Genomic DNA, 5,030 nt, shown 5'->3' with positions numbered 1-5,030 from the left:
GCTGAAGTGGTGTTCATGGGTGTCCAGCCACCTTTATTGTACTCACCCTCTGTTTGCTTTTGAGGTAAAAATAACCCTGGAATCCTTTGTTTCCCGGCAAGCTGAGATAATGGAACCTGTGGATCATTTCCAGCCCCAAAGGCTGCACGTGAGGTTTATTTTGGTGGAAATTCACCCTGAATGCTACCCTTCAGGCTGTAGCTGAAATCCTGACCCACCCCTGCAGTGAGGGTTCTGAAATGCCCAGGCCCCATTTTCAGATGCTCCTAACTTGGTTGTTTTTTAAGCATCTCCAGGGTGCTCAGCACTTCACACACACAGACAATGGCTGTCTTGAGATGCTGAAACTGAGACAGAAATGGGTGTGTAGGGGCCCCGGGAGAAGGTCTTCAGGAAGAATTAAGGGCTTGAGTATAAGGCAGCTTATTTGCTTTGTTGAGGTTGGTTCTGTGCACAGCACCTACCAGCAGCTATGTTTTCTTCCCGGCTAAGGCTATGGACAAATGGACAAAACACTGAGAGTAAAGCAGGAGATGGGGACTTGCTGTACTGTTGTGTTCCTACTCTTATCCCATGGTAAGCAAAAGCTCACAAGGGCAGCTTAGCCCTGTTTCACTGAGGCTTAAACTTTTGGTTTAGGTTCCATTTATCATGGGTTAAGAGGGGGCACATGAACAGATACCCTGGGGCAGCTGACATGTCATTAGTCCCTACCCCCACATTAATTTGCTGTAATTTGTTAGCTTGCCCATACCCAAAACTTGTAATGCTTCTTTACATCCAAGTATGCTTATACCAGTGCAGTTAGACCAATCTAGGGGTACCAGCATAATCCCCCATGTGGACTGTCATATTAGAGAAAGTGTGTGCCTTCTGGTTTAGGTTACATTGTTTCGGAAGTGGAAAAAGTCATTCTTATTCTGGAATAAAAATGTCCAAATGTGGATTTACACAGGTCTAATAGTTTAACTGAACTGATATAAATAATAGTACAATGCCCTATATAGATAAAACCTAAAGGCTTAGCCCAAGCAAGCTGTTCCTACATGCATTTTGCAGACTCTGAACCTCACTGCTACTCTGAATGCTGACTTTGGGGCTCCATCCTGTGACGCCTCCTGAAGAAGTAGCCTTGTCAACACTAGAAAAGCCCCACTTTGTTGATACCCATTGGGCATTTATACACATGCTCTGGGAGGCAGGGGAGTGGCTCTTTAATTAAAGCGGCTCTGAGATCCACTCTACTTAACACTCCCGGAGCATCACGTCTATCAGTGTCCCCATGCTAAAAAATAGCAGTAGGGGCGCTTTAACTAAAGCTCATTGAATGAGCTTTAGTTAAAGTGCCCCCATCATCATTTTTCATTGCAGGGATGCTGATGCACATGACGCTAGAGTCTGCTGGAGTGCAGTAATTACCACGCTCCAGCAGACTCCATTAATCGAGTCTGCTTCTCGGAGCAGCCTCAATGCATGTGTATAGGCGTCCGTTGTCAGAACTGAGCATTCTTCCTAATGTAGACAAGGCCTGAGTAACTTCTCTGGGGGAGGCATTTATGTGGCACCTTTAAGGACTGGACACCTTTGTTTCCTTCACAATAGAAAAGCCGCATGGAAAATAATCAGCTACATACATTCCCTGCCTCTGTGCAGCAAGATGGATGCCATAGTGTGGCTTAACTGATTACATTCCCATCAGCAGATAGCTTGAGACACCTTGCTTCTGAAGTCATCTGCTCATGACTGTCAGAGAGGAAGTAGTTCCCTGCAGAGTAGGATGTGGTTCAGAAGATGCTTTAATACAAACAGGGCATGTCTGCATGGGAATATTAATGCAACACAATAAACTCTAGCACAGTTCATACCAGAGTTTATTGCCCCCAGGTGCAGCATTTACGTGTGTGCTCAGGACCCCAGCACATTGAGCTGGGGCAGTGCAGTCCCAGTTTGTAGGGGGCCCTGGGGGCCAGCTTGCCAGCCCAGGGCTGATCTTGCCCGGCTCAGTGTGCTGCAGAGGGCCTGGCTGGGGTATGAGGGTGCTACAGTGCGGGGCTAGACAGCAGGCAGCCCTGCACTGTAGCACCCTTGTGCCCCAGCCAGTTCTGGTTGTCGATTACACATGTTGTGGTGGAGTAAATAACTCCACTGTAGAATAGTACTTGTTCAGGCAGTACTTTCCTATAACAGAGTTAATTAGTTTACTCTGGCCTAATAGCACTGCTTGTGTAGACAGGTGACGAATTATTGTGGAGCTAATTGGTCAATTCCACAGTAAGCGTCTTGTGTAGATGCACCCACAATCTACCAATATTCACATGAAATTTGAAAATGATTCAATCTTAATGGAAGTGGGGCTGGGTTGTGTTGAAAGGGAGGGTACTTGCAAATCCTGCCTTAGTCAGTGCTAGCTGCATGAGTGTGCCATCTTCCTGGAGAAGCAGCCTGGTCAAACCTGCAACCATTCATGTTCTCAGGGAAGCCAAAACCAAGGACCGAAGGCACTCCTTTGTTTCCTAGGGTAGAGGGCGGGGCTTCCTGCTGGATGACATCACAGGCAGAATTCTGACATCCTCAAGCTGCTTAACCTTTGGAAAGTTTTCCCCAGACAAGCAGGGGAATGAAAGCCAAATGGCAAGATTCTGACCTGATAGGGAAAACAAAGACAGAGAAGAACAAACAGAGACTTATCAGGAGGGGCTTTAAGGTTACTGGTTACTGCCCCCTTACTGGTAAAAAGCTGTTCTGTTGAAGCTGTGTTCTCTACCCTTGGAAAACCTCTCTGAGGATACAATACAGCTCTGTTAGTTCAGGTGAGAGTGGGTAAATATATGTTGGTGGTATCTGATCACCGGTGAAGGACATAAGTCTTGGCCAACTGGCTTTTTCTGATGCAATCTCTTGCTGATGCAAGGCAAAAGAACAGGGTGATCAGGAAGTATGGGAACTCTACCCAGCTACAAGGGGCCAGTGCCTGATGGCTCACAGCCAAACAGCTGAGGGAGAGGCAGAGAGTCCCAAAGAGCAAAATGTCATCCTAATAAAAGTAGCACAGAACAGCCATCCAGCCTTGTGCCAGCATTGCCAGGGGAAGAACTTGCTTATATGTATGCTCAAAAACAATTGCAGACAAGGCAATGAGCTTGTGACAACTACAGCACTTTCACCCATGATCCAGTTGCTGAACAGGTGAAGGGGAGGGGGGAAGGTAAAGGCAAAACAGAAGAGGTAGGTGGGTGTTTCCATCTTCTTTAAGGTCCTGTCCACAGTGGACCTGCAAACTCCTAGCAGATGCATTACACACCATCTGACAAGTACAAATCATTCTGGACTAGCATGAGTAATACACACATGATGGGCTTGCAGTAGTTCAGCTCTACCAGTGGCAAAAATCCAAGTGCAGACAAGGCTGCAATGAGAAATCATGTTGCCCATTGCCAGTACCCATAGCAGAGGACCAACTGGGTACATTTTAGATGATTATTTTCTCCCACCAGCTCTGTATTATTTACCCTCTGAAATGCAACAGAGTGAAGAGTATAATACTGAGAGAGATACAACCCTCACCACTGGCACCAAACCCTTCCCATACATAGCATTTGACTTTAGAGCTAAACTCTGTAGCTAAGACCCAGCTGTAAATTAATTCCAGAAGCATTGTCTCCAAGGCTATTCCAGTCCTTGGCTTTGCTTCTGCCTCCTTCTTTTTCTCCAGTCAGTTCTTTCTGGCCAGCAACATCCCTGCATCTCAGGGGATTTTGTGAATCTACAATTAGAATCTACAGACTAAGCCTATGAACTTCACTTCAGAAGCCTCCTGGATACAAAAACTCATGGACTCAATATAGACATTTGATTGATGACACATTATATAACCTGTTGGACATCCGACTCCCCAGGTACCTCTCCACTTTTACCTGCTGCATCTTCCTTCCTACTCCGCCCCCCGCCCCCAGCCTGTCCTTCACCCCCTGACATCAATTTATAAATTCATAGATGTTAGGGTCGGAAGGGACCTCAACAGATCATCGAGTCCCACCCCGTGTCTAGGCAGGGGGGTACACGCCCCCCCCCCCACCTGCCTATCCAGCCTTCCCTTAAAGACCCCCAAGGTAGGAGAGAGCACCACCTCCTTGGGAAAACCATTCCAAATTTTGGCCACCCTCACCGTGAAGTTTTTCCTGATGTCTAGCCTAAATCTACTCTCCAACAGTTTGTGACCATTGTTCCTTGTTACCTCAAGAGGTGCCCTGGTGAACGGAGCATCTCCAATACCTTGCTGCGCCCCCCTAATGAATTTGTAGGCAGCCACAAGATCACCTCTCAGCCTTTTCTTGTGGAGGCTGAGGACGTCCAGGTCCCTCAGTCTCTCCTCACAGGGCTGTCACAACCCAATGATTTTAAGTGCCTTGGCACGGTGGAATTTTCCCGCCACCTGAGAGTCTCTGTGCACAGCAAAAGTTTTCTGTTGCAATAGAAAACTCCGGTGCAAGAGAGTTCCCACCATTCGTATGCAAATTTGTGTCCCACTATTGGCCAGTTCTAAATTATTCCTACGTGGCGGCTAGCGATTGGCTTGCTGGCCGTATAAAATTCTGTGCGACTTCCGCCCAAGTCGGAGAACTTTGAGCACGCTGCAGAGTGACTTTGAAGATTCCTGACTCGTGGCTGAGCTAATCGATAGCCTGATCAACTATCGATTTTTCTCCCCGTCGCCGAGCGCCATCCCTCGACGTACCCCTTTTCCTGCATGCCTAGTTTGTTTACGGATTCACTGGCCTCAGTCTTGCCAGCTGGAGCAACTTGTGTAATTATTTAAGCGATTGGACCACCTGCGTCGCGGCTACTAGTGGCGTAAGTAAAGCTTTTTTGCAACCAATACGTTTTGTCTGCCTCTCCATTCACCAGCCCACCCAACAACCGAGCAATTTCTAGATCACCTCAAGTCGGCTCCGGCCGTCTGAGACATGGCGACGAGGATGGGATTTAAGGGCACGGTGATGGAGACGAACCTAATTGGGTGCTGCCCTTGG

The sequence above is a fragment of the Alligator sinensis genome, unplaced genomic scaffold (genome assembly GCF_000455745.1).
Source record: "Alligator sinensis unplaced genomic scaffold, ASM45574v1 scaffold203_1, whole genome shotgun sequence".
NCBI classification, from domain to species: domain Eukaryota; kingdom Metazoa; phylum Chordata; order Crocodylia; family Alligatoridae; genus Alligator; species Alligator sinensis.
Note: the sequence above shows the minus strand (reverse complement) of the source record.